Source organism: Podarcis gaigeae, assembly GCF_964106915.1.
Source record: "Podarcis gaigeae genome assembly, chromosome: 13".
Lineage (NCBI taxonomy): Eukaryota > Metazoa > Chordata > Lepidosauria > Squamata > Lacertidae > Podarcis > Podarcis gaigeae.
This window is the reverse complement of record NC_139689.1, coordinates 56744099-56765901: the sequence shown is the minus strand read 5'-3', so window position 1 is coordinate 56765901 and position 21803 is coordinate 56744099.

Here is a 21803-nt window from a genome sequence, read left to right as displayed (position 1 = left end):
ATAAGCCAAATCCAAAATTCTTCTTTCTATGTAGCTGGAACGCAAAACAACCTGTTTGGGAAGGTACACTTCGCTTTGCTATTTGTGGGTGGAAAGAACATGGAAAGAACAATCCAAACTTTTTCGTCTGCTTTCTATTGACATGGAACCAAAACACCTATGCTTGATTACGGCTGTTAAGAAACATTTCACTCTATTTTTGGGTGAATGTGCATTCTAACCCCAAAAACACCAATTTGCAACAAAACCAATCAGAGCTTTATCGTCTTTCTTTTTAAGTGGATGGAACCCAAAACACCTTTTTGCTTTGGTTGGAGGTGATTCTGGTGCACACCCATAAAACACCATGCGAATTGAAATAAGCCCTATCAATGCTTATTCGTCTTCTTTCTACGCATATGGAAGCGAAAAGACGGTTTTGTGTTATTTGGGACTTATTACACATACTTTGCGATTTCTGCGTTAATGAGCATTAACACCACGGAACACGATCTGAAATAAGCGAAATCCAAAATTCTTCTTTCTATGTAGCTGGAACGCAAAACAACCTGTTTGGGGAGGTTTAGGCTCAGTACACTTCGCTTTGCTATATGTGGGTGGAAAGAACAATCCAAACCTTTTCGTCTGCTTTCTATTGACATGGAACCAAAACACCTATGCTTGATTACGGCTGTTAAGAAACATTTCACTCTGAGATTTTTGGGTGTTGTGCATTCTAATCCCCAAAACACCAATTTGCAACAAAACCAGTCAGAGCTTTATCGTCTTTCTTTTTAAGTGGATGGAACCCAAAACACCTTTTTGCTTTGGTTGGAGGTGATTCTGGTGCACACCCATAAAACACCATGCGAATTGAAATAAGCCCTATCAATGCTTATTCGTCTTCTTTCTACGCATATGGAAGCGAAAAGACGGTTTTGTGTTATTTGGGACTCATTACACATACTTTGCGATTTCTGGGTTAATGAGCATTAACACCACGGAACACGATCTGAAATAAGCCAAATCCAAAATTCTTCTTTCTATGTAGCTGGAACGCAAAACAACCTGTTTGGGAAGGTACACTTCGCTTTGCTATTTGTGGGTGGAAAGAACATCGAAAGAACAATCCAAACTTTTTCGTCTGCTTTCTATTGACATGGAACCAAAACACCTATGCTTGATTACGGCTGTTAAGAAACATTTCACTCTATTTTTGGGTGAATGTGCATTCTAACCCCAAAAACACCAATTTGCAACAAAACCAATCAGAGCTTTATCGTCTTTCTTTTTAAGTGGATGGAACCCAAAACACCTTTTTGCTTTGGTTGGAGGTGATTCTGGTGCACACCCATAAAACACCATGCGAATTGAAATAAGCCCTATCAATGCTTATTCGTCTTCTTTCTACGCATATGGAAGCGAAAAGACGGTTTTGTGTTATTTGGGACTCATTACACATACTTTGCGATTTCTGCGTTAATGAGCATTAACACCACGGAACACGATCTGAAATAAGCGAAATCCAAAATTCTTCTTTCTATGTAGCTGGAACGCAAAACAACCTGTTTGGGGAGGTTTAGGCTCAGTACACTTCGCTTTGCTATATGTGGGTGGAAAGAACAGTCCAAACTTTTTCGTCTGCTTTCTATTGACATGGAACCAAAACACCTATGCTTGATTACGGCTGTTAAGAAACATTTCACTCTGAGATTTTTGGGTGTTGTGCATTCTAATCCCCAAAACACCAATTTGCAACAAAACCAGTCAGAGCTTTATTGTCTTTCTTTTTAAGTGGATGGAAGGGAAAACACCTTTTTGCTTTGGTTGGTGGTGATTCTGGTGCACACCCATAAAACACCATGCGAATTGAAATAAGCCTAATCAATGCTTATTCGTCTTCTTTCTACGCATATGGAAGCGAAAAGACGGTTTTGTGTTATTTGGGACTCATTACACATACTTTGCGATTTCTGGGTTAATGAGCATTAACACCACGGAACACGATCTGAAATAAGCCAAATCCAAAATTCTTCTTTCTATGTAGCTGGAACGCAAAACAACCTGTTTGGGGAGGTTTAGGCTCAGTACACTTCGCTTTGCTATTTGTGGGTGGAAAGAACATTCCAAACTTTTTCGTCTGCTTTCTATTGACATGGGACCAAAACACCTATGCTTGATTACGGCTGTTAAGAAACATTTCACTCTGAGATTTTTGGGTGTTGTGCATTCTAATCCCCAAAACGCCAATTTGCAACAAAACCAGTCAGAGCTTTATTGTTTTCTTTTTAAGTGGATGGAACCCAAAACACCTTTTTGCTTTGGTTGGAGGTGATTCTGGTGCACCCATAAAACACCATGCGAATTGAAATAAGCCCTATCAATGCTTATTCGTCTTCTTTCTACGCATATGGAAGCGAAAAGACGGTTTTGTGTTATTTGGGACTCATTACACATACTTTGCGATTTCTGGGTTAATGAGCATTAACACCACGGAACACGATCTGAAATAAGCGAAATCCAAAATTCTTCTTTCTATGTAGCTGGAACGCAAAACAACCTGTTTGGTGAGGTTTAGGCTCAGTACACTTCGCTTTGCTATATGTGGGTGGAAAGAACAGTCCAAACTTTTTCGTCTGCTTTCTATTGACATGGAACCAAAACACCTATGCTTGATTACGGCTGTTAAGAAACATTTCACTCTGAGATTTTTGGGTGTTGTGCATTCTAATCCCCAAAACACCAATTTGCAACAAAACTAGTCAGAGCTTTATTTTCTTTCTTTTTATGTGGATGGAACCCAAAACACCTTTTTGCTTTGGTTGGAGGTGATTCTGGTGCACACCCATAAAACACCATGCGAATTGAAATAAGCCCTAGCAATGCTTATTCGTCTTCTTTCTACGCATATGGAAGCGAAAAGACGGTTTTGTGTTATTTGGGACTCATTACACATACTTTGCGATTTCTGGGTTAATGAGCATTAACACCACGGAACACGATCTGAAATAAGCCAAATCCAAAATTCTTCTTTCTATGTAGCTGGAACGCAAAACAACCTGTTTGGGGAGGTTTAGGCTCAGTACACTTCGCTTTGCTATTTGTGGGTGGAAAGAACATTCCAAACTTTTTCGTCTGCTTTCTATTGACATGGGACCAAAACACCTATGCTTGATTACGGCTGTTAAGAAACATTTCACTCTGAGATTTTTGGGTGTTGTGCATTCTAATCCCCAAAACGCCAATTTGCAACAAAACCAGTCAGAGCTTTATTGTCTTTCTTTTTAAGTGGATGGAACCCAAAAGACCTTTTTGCTTTGGTTGGAGGTGATTCTGGTGCACACCCATAAAACACCATGCGAATTGAAATAAGCCTAATCAATGCTTATTCGTCTTCTTCCTACGCATATGGAAGCGAAAAGACGGTTTTGTGTTATTTGGGACTCATTACACATACTTTGCGATTTCTGGGTTAATGAGCATTAACACCACGGAACACGATCTGAAATAAGCCAAATCCAAAATTCTTCTTTCTATGTAGCTGGAACGCAAAACAACCTGTTTGGGGAAGTTTTGGCTCAGTACACTTCGCTTTGCTATATGTGGGTGGAAAGAACAATCCAAACCTTTTCGTCTGCTTTCTATTGACATGGAACCAAAACACCTATGCTTGATTACGGCTGTTAAGAAACATTTCACTCTGAGATTTTTGGGTGTTGTGCATTCTAATCCCCAAAACACCAATTTGCAACAAAACCAGTCAGAGCTTTATCGTCTTTCTTTTTAAGTGGATGGAACCCAAAAAACCTTTTTGCTTTGGTTGGAGGTGATTCTGGTGCACACCCATAAAACACCATGCGAATTGAAATAAGCCCTATCACTGCTTATTCGTCTTCTTTCTACGCATATGGAAGCGAAAAGACGGTTTTGTGTTATTTTGGACTCATTACACATACTTTGCGATTTCTGGGTTAATGAGCATTAACACCACGGAACACGATCTGAAATAAGCCAAATCCAAAATTCTTCTTTCTATGTAGCTGGAACGCAAAACAACCTGTTTGGGAAGGTACACTTCGCTTTGCTATTTGTGGGTGGAAAGAACATGGAAAGAACAATCCAAACTTTTTCGTCTGCTTTCTATTGACATGGAACCAAAACACCTATGCTTGATTACGGCTGTTAAGAAACATTTCACTCTATTTTTGGGTGAATGTGCATTCTAACCCCAAAAACACCAATTTGCAACAAAACCAATCAGAGCTTTATCGTCTTTCTTTTTAAGTGGATGGAACCCAAAACACCTTTTTGCTTTGGTTGGAGGTGATTCTGGTGCACACCCATAAAACACCATGCGAATTGAAATAAGCCCTATCAATGCTTATTCGTCTTCTTTCTACGCATATGGAAGCGAAAAGACGGTTTTGTGTTATTTGGGACTTATTACACATACTTTGCGATTTCTGCGTTAATGAGCATTAACACCACGGAACACGATCTGAAATAAGCGAAATCCAAAATTCTTCTTTCTATGTAGCTGGAACGCAAAACAACCTGTTTGGGGAGGTTTAGGCTCAGTACACTTCGCTTTGCTATATGTGGGTGGAAAGAACAATCCAAACCTTTTCGTCTGCTTTCTATTGACATGGAACCAAAACACCTATGCTTGATTACGGCTGTTAAGAAACATTTCACTCTGAGATTTTTGGGTGTTGTGCATTCTAATCCCCAAAACACCAATTTGCAACAAAACCAGTCAGAGCTTTATCGTCTTTCTTTTTAAGTGGATGGAACCCAAAAAACCTTTTTGCTTTGGTTGGAGGTGATTCTGGTGCACACCCATAAAACACCATGCGAATTGAAATAAGCCCTATCAATGCTTATTCGTCTTCTTTCTACGCATATGGAAGCGAAAAGACGGTTTTGTGTTATTTGGGACTCATTACACATACTTTGCGATTTCTGGGTTAATGAGCATTAACACCACGGAACACGATCTGAAATAAGCCAAATCCAAAATTCTTCTTTCTATGTAGCTGGAACGCAAAACAACCTGTTTGGGAAGGTACACTTCGCTTTGCTATTTGTGGGTGGAAAGAACATCGAAAGAACAATCCAAACTTTTTCGTCTGCTTTCTATTGACATGGAACCAAAACACCTATGCTTGATTACGGCTGTTAAGAAACATTTCACTCTATTTTTGGGTGAATGTGCATTCTAACCCCAAAAACACCAATTTGCAACAAAACCAATCAGAGCTTTATCGTCTTTCTTTTTAAGTGGATGGAACCCAAAACACCTTTTTGCTTTGGTTGGAGGTGATTCTGGTGCACACCCATAAAACACCATGCGAATTGAAATAAGCCCTATCAATGCTTATTCGTCTTCTTTCTACGCATATGGAAGCGAAAAGACGGTTTTGTGTTATTTGGGACTCATTACACATACTTTGCGATTTCTGCGTTAATGAGCATTAACACCACGGAACACGATCTGAAATAAGCGAAATCCAAAATTCTTCTTTCTATGTAGCTGGAACGCAAAACAACCTGTTTGGGGAGGTTTAGGCTCAGTACACTTCGCTTTGCTATATGTGGGTGGAAAGAACAGTCCAAACTTTTTCGTCTGCTTTCTATTGACATGGAACCAAAACACCTATGCTTGATTACGGCTGTTAAGAAACATTTCACTCTGAGATTTTTGGGTGTTGTGCATTCTAATCCCCAAAACACCAATTTGCAACAAAACCAGTCAGAGCTTTATTGTCTTTCTTTTTAAGTGGATGGAAGGGAAAACACCTTTTTGCTTTGGTTGGTGGTGATTCTGGTGCACACCCATAAAACACCATGCGAATTGAAATAAGCCTAATCAATGCTTATTCGTCTTCTTTCTACGCATATGGAAGCGAAAAGACGGTTTTGTGTTATTTGGGACTCATTACACATACTTTGCGATTTCTGGGTTAATGAGCATTAACACCACGGAACACGATCTGAAATAAGCCAAATCCAAAATTCTTCTTTCTATGTAGCTGGAACGCAAAACAACCTGTTTGGGGAGGTTTAGGCTCAGTACACTTCGCTTTGCTATTTGTGGGTGGAAAGAACATTCCAAACTTTTTCGTCTGCTTTCTATTGACATGGGACCAAAACACCTATGCTTGATTACGGCTGTTAAGAAACATTTCACTCTGAGATTTTTGGGTGTTGTGCATTCTAATCCCCAAAACGCCAATTTGCAACAAAACCAGTCAGAGCTTTATTGTTTTCTTTTTAAGTGGATGGAACCCAAAACACCTTTTTGCTTTGGTTGGAGGTGATTCTGGTGCACCCATAAAACACCATGCGAATTGAAATAAGCCCTATCAATGCTTATTCGTCTTCTTTCTACGCATATGGAAGCGAAAAGACGGTTTTGTGTTATTTGGGACTCATTACACATACTTTGCGATTTCTGGGTTAATGAGCATTAACACCACGGAACACGATCTGAAATAAGCGAAATCCAAAATTCTTCTTTCTATGTAGCTGGAACGCAAAACAACCTGTTTGGTGAGGTTTAGGCTCAGTACACTTCCCTTTGCTATATGTGGGTGGAAAGAACAGTCCAAACTTTTTCGTCTGCTTTCTATTGACATGGAACCAAAACACCTATGCTTGATTACGGCTGTTAAGAAACATTTCACTCTGAGATTTTTGGGTGTTGTGCATTCTAATCCCCAAAACACCAATTTGCAACAAAACTAGTCAGAGCTTTATTTTCTTTCTTTTTAAGTGGATGGAACCCAAAACACCTTTTTGCTTTGGTTGGAGGTGATTCTGGTGCACACCCATAAAACACCATGCGAATTGAAATAAGCCCTAGCAATGCTTATTCGTCTTCTTTCTACGCATATGGAAGCGAAAAGACGGTTTTGTGTTATTTGGGACTCATTACACATACTTTGCGATTTCTGGGTTAATGAGCATTAACACCACGGAACACGATCTGAAATAAGCCAAATCCAAAATTCTTCTTTCTATGTAGCTGGAACGCAAAACAACCTGTTTGGGGAGGTTTAGGCTCAGTACACTTCGCTTTGCTATTTGTGGGTGGAAAGAACATTCCAAACTTTTTCGTCTGCTTTCTATTGACATGGGACCAAAACACCTATGCTTGATTACGGCTGTTAAGAAACATTTCACTCTGAGATTTTTGGGTGTTGTGCATTCTAATCCCCAAAACGCCAATTTGCAACAAAACCAGTCAGAGCTTTATTGTCTTTCTTTTTAAGTGGATGGAACCCAAAAGACCTTTTTGCTTTGGTTGGAGGTGATTCTGGTGCACACCCATAAAACACCATGCGAATTGAAATAAGCCTAATCAATGCTTATTCGTCTTCTTCCTACGCATATGGAAGCGAAAAGACGGTTTTGTGTTATTTGGGACTCATTACACATACTTTGCGATTTCTGGGTTAATGAGCATTAACACCACGGAACACGATCTGAAATAAGCCAAATCCAAAATTCTTCTTTCTATGTAGCTGGAACGCAAAACAACCTGTTTGGGGAAGTTTTGGCTCAGTACACTTCGCTTTGCTATATGTGGGTGGAAAGAACAATCCAAACCTTTTCGTCTGCTTTCTATTGACATGGAACCAAAACACCTATGCTTGATTACGGCTGTTAAGAAACATTTCACTCTGAGATTTTTGGGTGTTGTGCATTCTAATCCCCAAAACACCAATTTGCAACAAAACCAGTCAGAGCTTTATCGTCTTTCTTTTTAAGTGGATGGAACCCAAAAAACCTTTTTGCTTTGGTTGGAGGTGATTCTGGTGCACACCCATAAAACACCATGCGAATTGAAATAAGCCCTATCAATGCTTATTCGTCTTCTTTCTACGCATATGGAAGCGAAAAGACGGTTTTGTGTTATTTTGGACTCATTACACATACTTTGCGATTTCTGCGTTAATGAGCATTAACACCACGGAACACGATCTGAAATAAGCCAAATCCAAAATTCTTCTTTCTATGTAGCTGGAACGCAAAACAACCTGTTTGGGAAGGTACACTTCGCTTTGCTATTTGTGGGTGGAAAGAACATGGAAAGAACAATCCAAACTTTTACGTCTGCTTTCTATTGACATGGAACCAAAACAGCTATGCTTGATTACGGCTGTTAAGAAACATTTCACTCTGAGATTTTTGGGTGTTGTGCATTCTAATCCCCAAAACACCAATTTGCAACAAAACCAGTCAGAGCTTTATTGTCTTTCTTTTTAAGTGGATGGAAGGGAAAACACCTTTTTGCTTTGGTTGGTGGTGATTCTGGTGCACACCCATAAAACACCATGCGAATTGAAATAAGCCTAATCAATGCTTATTCGTCTTCTTTCTACGCATATGGAAGCGAAAAGACGGTTTTGTGTTATTTGGGACTCATTACACATACTTTGCGATTTCTGGGTTAATGAGCATTAACACCACGGAACACGATCTGAAATAAGCCAAATCCAAAATTCTTCTTTCTATGTAGCTGGAACGCAAAACAACCTGTTTGGGGAGGTTTAGGCTCAGTACACTTCGCTTTGCTATTTGTGGGTGGAAAGAACATTCCAAACTTTTTCGTCTGCTTTCTATTGACATGGGACCAAAACACCTATGCTTGATTACGGCTGTTAAGAAACATTTCACTCTGAGATTTTTGGGTGTTGTGCATTCTAATCCCCAAAACGCCAATTTGCAACAAAACCAGTCAGAGCTTTATTGTTTTCTTTTTAAGTGGATGGAACCCAAAACACCTTTTTGCTTTGGTTGGAGGTGATTCTGGTGCACCCATAAAACACCATGCGAATTGAAATAAGCCCTATCAATGCTTATTCGTCTTCTTTCTACGCATATGGAAGCGAAAAGACGGTTTTGTGTTATTTGGGACTCATTACACATACTTTGCGATTTCTGGGTTAATGAGCATTAACACCACGGAACACGATCTGAAATAAGCGAAATCCAAAATTCTTCTTTCTATGTAGCTGGAACGCAAAACAACCTGTTTGGGGAGGTTTAGGCTCAGTACACTTCGCTTTGCTATTTGTGGGTGGAAAGAACATTCCAAACTTTTTCGTCTGCTTTCTATTGACATGGGACCAAAACACCTATGCTTGATTACGGCTGTTAAGAAACATTTCACTCTGAGATTTTTGGGTGTTGTGCATTCTAATCCCCAAAACGCCAATTTGCAACAAAACCAGTCAGAGCTTTATTGTCTTTCTTTTTAAGTGGATGGAACCCAAAAGACCTTTTTGCTTTGGTTGGAGGTGATTCTGGTGCACACCCATAAAACACCATGCGAATTGAAATAAGCCTAATCAATGCTTATTCGTCTTCTTCCTACGCATATGGAAGCGAAAAGACGGTTTTGTGTTATTTGGGACTCATTACACATACTTTGCGATTTCTGGGTTAATGAGCATTAACACCACGGAACACGATCTGAAATAAGCCAAATCCAAAATTCTTCTTTCTATGTAGCTGGAACGCAAAACAACCTGTTTGGGGAAGTTTTGGCTCAGTACACTTCGCTTTGCTATATGTGGGTGGAAAGAACAATCCAAACCTTTTCGTCTGCTTTCTATTGACATGGAACCAAAACACCTATGCTTGATTACGGCTGTTAAGAAACATTTCACTCTGAGATTTTTGGGTGTTGTGCATTCTAATCCCCAAAACACCAATTTGCAACAAAACCAGTCAGAGCTTTATCGTCTTTCTTTTTAAGTGGATGGAACCCAAAACACCTTTTTGCTTTGGTTGGAGGTGATTCTGGTGCACACCCATAAAACACCATGCGAATTGAAATAAGCCCTATCAATGCTTATTCGTCTTCTTTCTACGCATATGGAAGCGAAAAGACGGTTTTGTGTTATTTTGGACTCATTACACATACTTTGCGATTTCTGGGTTAATGAGCATTAACACCACGGAACACGATCTGAAATAAGCCAAATCCAAAATTCTTCTTTCTATGTAGCTGGAACGCAAAACAACCTGTTTGGGAAGGTACACTTCGCTTTGCTATTTGTGGGTGGAAAGAACATCGAAAGAACAATCCAAACTTTTTCGTCTGCTTTCTATTGACATGGAACCAAAACACCTATGCTTGATTACGGCTGTTAAGAAACATTTCACTCTATTTTTGGGTGAATGTGCATTCTAACCCCAAAAACACCAATTTGCAACAAAACCAATCAGAGCTTTATCGTCTTTCTTTTTAAGTGGATGGAACCCAAAACACCTTTTTGCTTTGGTTGGAGGTGATTCTGGTGCACACCCATAAAACACCATGCGAATTGAAATAAGCCCTATCAATGCTTATTCGTCTTCTTTCTACGCATATGGAAGCGAAAAGACGGTTTTGTGTTATTTGGGACTCATTACACATACTTTGCGATTTCTGCGTTAATGAGCATTAACACCACGGAACACGATCTGAAATAAGCGAAATCCAAAATTCTTCTTTCTATGTAGCTGGAACGCAAAACAACCTGTTTGGGGAGGTTTAGGCTCAGTACACTTCGCTTTGCTATATGTGGGTGGAAAGAACAGTCCAAACTTTTTCGTCTGCTTTCTATTGACATGGAACCAAAACACCTATGCTTGATTACGGCTGTTAAGAAACATTTCACTCTGAGATTTTTGGGTGTTGTGCATTCTAATCCCCAAAACACCAATTTGCAACAAAACCAGTCAGAGCTTTATTGTCTTTCTTTTTAAGTGGATGGAAGGGAAAACACCTTTTTGCTTTGGTTGGTGGTGATTCTGGTGCACACCCATAAAACACCATGCGAATTGAAATAAGCCTAATCAATGCTTATTCGTCTTCTTTCTACGCATATGGAAGCGAAAAGACGGTTTTGTGTTATTTGGGACTCATTACACATACTTTGCGATTTCTGGGTTAATGAGCATTAACACCACGGAACACGATCTGAAATAAGCCAAATCCAAAATTCTTCTTTCTATGTAGCTGGAACGCAAAACAACCTGTTTGGGGAGGTTTAGGCTCAGTACACTTCGCTTTGCTATTTGTGGGTGGAAAGAACATTCCAAACTTTTTCGTCTGCTTTCTATTGACATGGGACCAAAACACCTATGCTTGATTACGGCTGTTAAGAAACATTTCACTCTGAGATTTTTGGGTGTTGTGCATTCTAATCCCCAAAACGCCAATTTGCAACAAAACCAGTCAGAGCTTTATTGTTTTCTTTTTAAGTGGATGGAACCCAAAACACCTTTTTGCTTTGGTTGGAGGTGATTCTGGTGCACCCATAAAACACCATGCGAATTGAAATAAGCCCTATCAATGCTTATTCGTCTTCTTTCTACGCATATGGAAGCGAAAAGACGGTTTTGTGTTATTTGGGACTCATTACACATACTTTGCGATTTCTGGGTTAATGAGCATTAACACCACGGAACACGATCTGAAATAAGCGAAATCCAAAATTCTTCTTTCTATGTAGCTGGAACGCAAAACAACCTGTTTGGTGAGGTTTAGGCTCAGTACACTTCGCTTTGCTATATGTGGGTGGAAAGAACAGTCCAAACTTTTTCGTCTGCTTTCTATTGACATGGAACCAAAACACCTATGCTTGATTACGGCTGTTAAGAAACATTTCACTCTGAGATTTTTGGGTGTTGTGCATTCTAATCCCCAAAACACCAATTTGCAACAAAACCAGTCAGAGCTTTATTTTCTTTCTTTTTAAGTGGATGGAACCCAAAACACCTTTTTGCTTTGGTTGGAGGTGATTCTGGTGCACACCCATAAAACACCATGCGAATTGAAATAAGCCCTATCAATGCTTATTCGTCTTCTTTCTACGCATATGGAAGCGAAAAGACGGTTTTATGTTATTTGGGACTCATTACACATACTTTGCGATTTCTGGGTTAATGAGCATTAACACCACGGAACACGATCTGAAATAAGCGAAATCCAAAATTCTTCTTTCTATGTAGCTGGAACGCAAAACAACCTGTTTGGGGAGGTTTAGGCTCAGTACACTTCGCTTTGCTATATGTGGGTGGAAAGAACAATCCAAACCTTTTCGTCTGCTTTCTATTGACATGGAACCAAAACACCTATGCTTGATTACGGCTGTTAAGAAACATTTCACTCTGAGATTTTTGGGTGTTGTGCATTCTAATCCCCAAAACACCAATTTGCAACAAAACCAGTCAGAGCTTTATCGTCTTTCTTTTTAAGTGGATGGAACCCAAAAAACCTTTTTGCTTTGGTTGGAGGTGATTCTGGTGCACACCCATAAAACACCATGCGAATTGAAATAAGCCCTATCAATGCTTATTCGTCTTCTTTCTACGCATATGGAAGCGAAAAGACGGTTTTGTGTTATTTGGCACTCATTACACATACTTTGCGATTTCTGGGTTAATGAGCATTAACACCACGGAACACGATCTGAAATAAGCCAAATCCAAAATTCTTCTTTCTATGTAGCTGGAACGCAAAACAACCTGTTTGGGAAGGTACACTTCGCTTTGCTATTTGTGGGTGGAAAGAACATGGAAAGAACAATCCAAACTTTTTCGTCTGCTTTCTATTGACATGGAACCAAAACACCTATGCTTGATTACGGCTGTTAAGAAACATTTCACTCTGAGATTTTTGGGTGAATGTGCATTCTAACCCCAAAAACACCAATTTGCAACAAAACCAATCAGAGCTTTATCGTCTTTCTTTTTAAGTGGATGGAACCCAAAACACCTTTTTGCTTTGGTTGGAGGTGATTCTGGTGCACACCCATAAAACACCATGCGAATTGAAATAAGCCCTATCAATGCTTATTCGTCTTCTTTCTACGCATATGGAAGCGAAAAGACGGTTTTGTGTTATTTGGGACTCATTACACATACTTTGCGATTTCTGCGTTAATGAGCATTAACACCACGGAACACGATCTGAAATAAGCGAAATCCAAAATTCTTCTTTCTATGTAGCTGGAACGCAAAACAACCTGTTTGGTGAGGTTTAGGCTCAGTACACTTCGCTTTGCTATATGTGGGTGGAAAGAACAGTCCAAACTTTTTCGTCTGCTTTCTATTGACATGGAACCAAAACACCTATGCTTGATTACGGCTGTTAAGAAACATTTCACTCTGAGATTTTTGGGTGAATGTGCATTCTAACCCCAAAAACACCAATTTGCAACAAAACCAATCAGAGCTTTATCGTCTTTCTTTTTAAGTGGATGGAACCCAAAACACCTTTTTGCTTTGGTTGGAGGTGATTCTGGTGCACACCCATAAAACACCATGCGAATTGAAATAAGCCCTATCAATGCTTATTCGTCTTCTTTCTACGCATATGGAAGCGAAAAGACGGTTTTGTGTTATTTGGGACTCATTACACATACTTTGCGATTTCTGCGTTAATGAGCATTAACACCACGGAACACGATCTGAAATAAGCCAAATCCAAAATTCTTCTTTCTATGTAGCTGGAACGCAAAACAACCTGTTTGGGGAGGTTTAGGCTCAGTACACTTCGCTTTGCTATATGTGGGTGGAAAGAACAATCCAAACCTTTTCGTCTGCTTTCTATTGACATGGAACCAAAACACCTATGCTTGATTACGGCTGTTAAGAAACATTTCACTCTGAGATTTTTGGGTGTTGTGCATTCTAATCCCCAAAACACCAATTTGCAACAAAACCAGTCAGAGCTTTATCGTCTTTCTTTTTAAGTGGATGGAACCCAAAAAACCTTTTTGCTTTGGTTGGAGGTGATTCTGGTGCACACCCATAAAACACCATGCGAATTGAAATAAGCCCTATCAATGCTTATTCGTCTTCTTTCTACGCATATGGAAGCGAAAAGACGGTTTTGTGTTATTTGGGACTCATTACACATACTTTGCGATTTCTGGGTTAATGAGCATTAACACCACGGAACACGATCTGAAATAAGCCAAATCCAAAATTCTTCTTTCTATGTAGCTGGAACGCAAAACAACCTGTTTGGGAAGGTACACTTCGCTTTGCTATTTGTGGGTGGAAAGAACATGGAAAGAACAATCCAAACTTTTTCGTCTGCTTTCTATTGACATGGAACCAAAACACCTATGCTTGATTACGGCTGTTAAGAAACATTTCACTCTATTTTTGGGTGAATGTGCATTCTAACCCCAAAAACACCAATTTGCAACAAAACCAATCAGAGCTTTATCGTCTTTCTTTTTAAGTGGATGGAACCCAAAACACCTTTTTGCTTTGGTTGGAGGTGATTCTGGTGCACACCCATAAAACACCATGCGAATTGAAATAAGCCCTATCAATGCTTATTCGTCTTCTTTCTACGCATATGGAAGCGAAAAGACGGTTTTGTGTTATTTGGGACTTATTACACATACTTTGCGATTTCTGCGTTAATGAGCATTAACACCACGGAACACGATCTGAAATAAGCGAAATCCAAAATTCTTCTTTCTATGTAGCTGGAACGCAAAACAACCTGTTTGGGGAGGTTCAGGCTCAGTACACTTCGCTTTGCTATATGTGGGTGGAAAGAACAATCCAAACCTTTTCGTCTGCTTTCTATTGACATGGAACCAAAACACCTATGCTTGATTACGGCTGTTAAGAAACATTTCACTCTGAGATTTTTGGGTGTTGTGCATTCTAATCCCCAAAACACCAATTTGCAACAAAACCAGTCAGAGCTTTATCGTCTTTCTTTTTAAGTGGATGGAACCCAAAAAACCTTTTTGCTTTGGTTGGAGGTGATTCTGGTGCACACCCATAAAACACCATGCGAATTGAAATAAGCCCTATCAATGCTTATTCGTCTTCTTTCTACGCATATGGAAGCGAAAAGACGGTTTTGTGTTATTTGGGACTCATTACACATACTTTGCGATTTCTGGGTTAATGAGCATTAACACCACGGAACACGATCTGAAATAAGCCAAATCCAAAATTCTTCTTTCTATGTAGCTGGAACGCAAAACAACCTGTTTGGGAAGGTACACTTCGCTTTGCTATTTGTGGGTGGAAAGAACATCGAAAGAACAATCCAAACTTTTTCGTCTGCTTTCTATTGACATGGAACCAAAACACCTATGCTTGATTACGGCTGTTAAGAAACATTTCACTCTATTTTTGGGTGAATGTGCATTCTAACCCCAAAAACACCAATTTGCAACAAAACCAATCAGAGCTTTATCGTCTTTCTTTTTAAGTGGATGGAACCCAAAACACCTTTTTGCTTTGGTTGGAGGTGATTCTGGTGCACACCCATAAAACACCATGCGAATTGAAATAAGCCCTATCAATGCTTATTCGTCTTCTTTCTACGCATATGGAAGCGAAAAGACGGTTTTGTGTTATTTGGGACTCATTACACATACTTTGCGATTTCTGCGTTAATGAGCATTAACACCACGGAACACGATCTGAAATAAGCGAAATCCAAAATTCTTCTTTCTATGTAGCTGGAACGCAAAACAACCTGTTTGGGGAGGTTTAGGCTCAGTACACTTCGCTTTGCTATATGTGGGTGGAAAGAACAGTCCAAACTTTTTCGTCTGCTTTCTATTGACATGGAACCAAAACACCTATGCTTGATTACGGCTGTTAAGAAACATTTCACTCTGAGATTTTTGGGTGTTGTGCATTCTAATCCCCAAAACACCAATTTGCAACAAAACCAGTCAGAGCTTTATTGTCTTTCTTTTTAAGTGGATGGAAGGGAAAACACCTTTTTGCTTTGGTTGGTGGTGATTCTGGTGCACACCCATAAAACACCATGCGAATTGAAATAAGCCTAATCAATGCTTATTCGTCTTCTTTCTACGCATATGGAAGCGAAAAGACGGTTTTGTGTTATTTGGGACTCATTACACATACTTTGCGATTTCTGGGTTAATGAGCATTAACACCACGGAACACGATCTGAAATAAGCCAAATCCAAAATTCTTCTTTCTATGTAGCTGGAACGCAAAACAACCTGTTTGGGGAGGTTTAGGCTCAGTACACTTCGCTTTGCTATTTGTGGGTGGAAAGAACATTCCAAACTTTTTCGTCTGCTTTCTATTGACATGGGACCAAAACACCTATGCTTGATTACGGCTGTTAAGAAACATTTCACTCTGAGATTTTTGGGTGTTGTGCATTCTAATCCCCAAAACGCCAATTTGCAACAAAACCAGTCAGAGCTTTATTGTTTTCTTTTTAAGTGGATGGAACCCAAAACACCTTTTTGCTTTGGTTGGAGGTGATTCTGGTGCACCCATAAAACACCATGCGAATTGAAATAAGCCCTATCAATGCTTATTCGTCTTCTTTCTACGCATATGGAAGCGAAAAGACGGTTTTGTGTTATTTGGGACTCATTACACATACTTTGCGATTTCTGGGTTAATGAGCATTAACACCACGGAACACGATCTGAAATAAGCGAAATCCAAAATTCTTCTTTCTATGTAGCTGGAACGCAAAACAACCTGTTTGGTGAGGTTTAGGCTCAGTACACTTCGCTTTGCTATATGTGGGTGGAAAGAACAGTCCAAACTTTTTCGTCTGCTTTCTATTGACATGGAACCAAAACACCTATGCTTGATTACGGCTGTTAAGAAACATTTCACTCTGAGATTTTTGGGTGTTGTGCATTCTAATCCCCAAAACACCAATTTGCAACAAAACTAGTCAGAGCTTTATTTTCTTTCTTTTTATGTGGATGGAACCCAAAACACCTTTTTGCTTTGGTTGGAGGTGATTCTGGTGCACACCCATAAAACACCATGCGAATTGAAATAAGCCCTAGCAATGCTTATTCGTCTTCTTTCTACGCATATGGAAGCGAAAAGACGGTTTTGTGTTATTTGGGACTCATTACACATACTTTGCGATTTCTGGGTTAATGAGCATTAACACCACGGAACACGATCTGAAATAAGCCAAATCCAAAATTCTTCTTTCTATGTAGCTGGAACGCAAAACAACCTGTTTGGGGAGGTTTAGGCTCAGTACACTTCGCTTTGCTATTTGTGGGTGGAAAGAACATTCCAAACTTTTTCGTCTGCTTTCTATTGACATGGGACCAAAACACCTATGCTTGATTACGGCTGTTAAGAAACATTTCACTCTGAGATTTTTGGGTGTTGTGCATTCTAATCCCCAAAACGCCAATTTGCAACAAAACCAGTCAGAGCTTTATTGTCTTTCTTTTTAAGTGGATGGAACCCAAAAGACCTTTTTGCTTTGGTTGGAGGTGATTCTGGTGCACACCCATAAAACACCATGCGAATTGAAATAAGCCTAATCAATGCTTATTCGTCTTCTTCCTACGCATATGGAAGCGAAAAGACGGTTTTGTGTTATTTGGGACTCATTACACATACTTTGCGATTTCTGGGTTAATGAGCATTAACACCACGGAACACGATCTGAAATAAGCCAAATCCAAAATTCTTCTTTCTATGTAGCTGGAACGCAAAACAACCTGTTTGGGGAAGTTTTGGCTCAGTACACTTCGCTTTGCTATATGTGGGTGGAAAGAACAATCCAAACCTTTTCGTCTGCTTTCTATTGACATGGAACCAAAACACCTATGCTTGATTACGGCTGTTAAGAAACATTTCACTCTGAGATTTTTGGGTGTTGTGCATTCTAATCCCCAAAACACCAATTTGCAACAAAACCAGTCAGAGCTTTATCGTCTTTCTTTTTAAGTGGATGGAACCCAAAAAACCTTTTTGCTTTGGTTGGAGGTGATTCTGGTGCACACCCATAAAACACCATGCGAATTGAAATAAGCCCTATCAATGCTTATTCGTCTTCTTTCTACGCATATGGAAGCGAAAAGACGGTTTTGTGTTATTTTGGACTCATTACACATACTTTGCGATTTCTGGGTTAATGAGCATTAACACCACGGAACACGATCTGAAATAAGCCAAATCCAAAATTCTTCTTTCTATGTAGCTGGAACGCAAAACAACCTGTTTGGGAAGGTACACTTCGCTTTGCTATTTGTGGGTGGAAAGAACATGGAAAGAACAATCCAAACTTTTTCGTCTGCTTTCTATTGACATGGAACCAAAACACCTATGCTTGATTACGGCTGTTAAGAAACATTTCACTCTATTTTTGGGTGAATGTGCATTCTAACCCCAAAAACACCAATTTGCAACAAAACCAATCAGAGCTTTATCGTCTTTCTTTTTAAGTGGATGGAACCCAAAACACCTTTTTGCTTTGGTTGGAGGTGATTCTGGTGCACACCCATAAAACACCATGCGAATTGAAATAAGCCCTATCAATGCTTATTCGTCTTCTTTCTACGCATATGGAAGCGAAAAGACGGTTTTGTGTTATTTGGGACTTATTACACATACTTTGCGATTTCTGCGTTAATGAGCATTAACACCACGGAACACGATCTGAAATAAGCGAAATCCAAAATTCTTCTTTCTATGTAGCTGGAACGCAAAACAACCTGTTTGGGGAGGTTTAGGCTCAGTACACTTCGCTTTGCTATATGTGGGTGGAAAGAACAATCCAAACCTTTTCGTCTGCTTTCTATTGACATGGAACCAAAACACCTATGCTTGATTACGGCTGTTAAGAAACATTTCACTCTGAGATTTTTGGGTGTTGTGCATTCTAATCCCCAAAACACCAATTTGCAACAAAACCAGTCAGAGCTTTATCGTCTTTCTTTTTAAGTGGATGGAACCCAAAAAACCTTTTTGCTTTGGTTGGAGGTGATTCTGGTGCACACCCATAAAACACCATGCGAATTGAAATAAGCCCTATCAATGCTTATTCGTCTTCTTTCTACGCATATGGAAGCGAAAAGACGGTTTTGTGTTATTTGGGACTCATTACACATACTTTGCGATTTCTGGGTTAATGAGCATTAACACCACGGAACACGATCTGAAATAAGCCAAATCCAAAATTCTTCTTTCTATGTAGCTGGAACGCAAAACAACCTGTTTGGGAAGGTACACTTCGCTTTGCTATTTGTGGGTGGAAAGAACATCGAAAGAACAATCCAAACTTTTTCGTCTGCTTTCTATTGACATGGAACCAAAACACCTATGCTTGATTACGGCTGTTAAGAAACATTTCACTCTATTTTTGGGTGAATGTGCATTCTAACCCCAAAAACACCAATTTGCAACAAAACCAATCAGAGCTTTATCGTCTTTCTTTTTAAGTGGATGGAACCCAAAACACCTTTTTGCTTTGGTTGGAGGTGATTCTGGTGCACACCCATAAAACACCATGCGAATTGAAATAAGCCCTATCAATGCTTATTCGTCTTCTTTCTACGCATATGGAAGCGAAAAGACGGTTTTGTGTTATTTGGGACTCATTACACATACTTTGCGATTTCTGCGTTAATGAGCATTAACACCACGGAACACGATCTGAAATAAGCGAAATCCAAAATTCTTCTTTCTATGTAGCTGGAACGCAAAACAACCTGTTTGGGGAGGTTTAGGCTCAGTACACTTCGCTTTGCTATATGTGGGTGGAAAGAACAGTCCAAACTTTTTCGTCTGCTTTCTATTGACATGGAACTAAAACACCTATGATTGATTACGGCTGTTAAGAAACATTTCACTCTGAGATTTTTGGGTGTTGTGCATTCTAATCCCCAAAACACCAATTTGCAACAAAACCAGTCAGAGCTTTATTGTCTTTCTTTTTAAGTGGATGGAAGGGAAAACACCTTTTTGCTTTGGTTGGTGGTGATTCTGGTGCACACCCATAAAACACCATGCGAATTGAAATAAGCCTAATCAATGCTTATTCGTCTTCTTTCTACGCATATGGAAGCGAAAAGACGGTTTTGTGTTATTTGGGACTCATTACACATACTTTGCGATTTCTGGGTTAATGAGCATTAACACCACGGAACACGATCTGAAATAAGCCAAATCCAAAATTCTTCTTTCTATGTAGCTGGAACGCAAAACAACCTGTTTGGGGAGGTTTAGGCTCAGTACACTTCGCTTTGCTATTTGTGGGTGGAAAGAACATTCCAAACTTTTTCGTCTGCTTTCTATTGACATGGGACCAAAACACCTATGCTTGATTACGGCTGTTAAGAAACATTTCACTCTGAGATTTTTGGGTGTTGTGCATTCTAATCCCCAAAACGCCAATTTGCAACAAAACCAGTCAGAGCTTTATTGTTTTCTTTTTAAGTGGATGGAACCCAAAACACCTTTTTGCTTTGGTTGGAGGTGATTCTGGTGCACCCATAAAACACCATGCGAATTGAAATAAGCCCTATCAATGCTTATTCGTCTTCTTTCTACGCATATGGAAGCGAAAAGACGGTTTTGTGTTATTTGGGACTCATTACACATACTTTGCGATTTCTGGGTTAATGAGCATTAACACCACGGAACACGATCTGAAATAAGCGAAATCCAAAATTCTTCTTTCTATGTAGCTGGAACGCAAAACAACCTGTTTGGTGAGGTTTAGGCTCAGTACACTTCCCTTTGCTATATGTGGGTGGAAAGAACAGTCCAAACTTTTTCGTCTGCTTTCTATTGACATGGAACCAAAACACCTATGCTTGATTACGGCTGTTAAGAAACATTTCACTCTGAGATTTTTGGGTGTTGTGCATTCTAATCCACAAAACACCAATTTGCAACAAAACTAGTCAGAGCTTTATTTTCTTTCTTTTTAAGTGGATGGAACCCAAAACACCTTTTTGCTTTGGTTGGAGGTGATTCTGGTGCACACCCATAAAACACCATGCGAATTGAAATAAGCCCTAGCAATGCTTATTCGTCTTCTTTCTACGCATATGGAAGCGAAAAGACGGTTTTGTGTTATTTGGGACTCATTACACATACTTTGCGATTTCTGGGTTAATGAGCATTAACACCACGGAACACGATCTGAAATAAGCCAAATCCAAAATTCTTCTTTCTATGTAGCTGGAACGCAAAACAACCTGTTTGGGGAGGTTTAGGCTCAGTACACTTCGCTTTGCTATTTGTGGGTGGAAAGAACATTCCAAACTTTTTCGTCTGCTTTCTATTGACATGGGACCAAAACACCTATGCTTGATTACGGCTGTTAAGAAACATTTCACTCTGAGATTTTTGGGTGTTGTGCATTCTAATCCCCAAAACGCCAATTTGCAACAAAACCAGTCAGAGCTTTATTGTCTTTCTTTTTAAGTGGATGGAACCCAAAAGACCTTTTTGCTTTGGTTGGAGGTGATTCTGGTGCACACCCATAAAACACCATGCGAATTGAAATAAGCCTAATCAATGCTTATTCGTCTTCTTCCTACGCATATGGAAGCGAAAAGACGGTTTTGTGTTATTTGGGACTCATTACACATACTTTGCGATTTCTGGGTTAATGAGCATTAACACCACGGAACACGATCTGAAATAAGCCAAATCCAAAATTCTTCTTTCTATGTAGCTGGAACGCAAAACAACCTGTTTGGGGAAGTTTTGGCTCAGTACACTTCGCTTTGCTATATGTGGGTGGAAAGAACAATCCAAACCTTTTCGTCTGCTTTCTATTGACATGGAACCAAAACACCTATGCTTGATTACGGCTGTTAAGAAACATTTCACTCTGAGATTTTTGGGTGTTGTGCATTCTAATCCCCAAAACACCAATTTGCAACAAAACCAGTCAGAGCTTTATCGTCTTTCTTTTTAAGTGGATGGAACCCAAAAAACCTTTTTGCTTTGGTTGGAGGTGATTCTGGTGCACACCCATAAAACACCATGCGAATTGAAATAAGCCCTATCAATGCTTA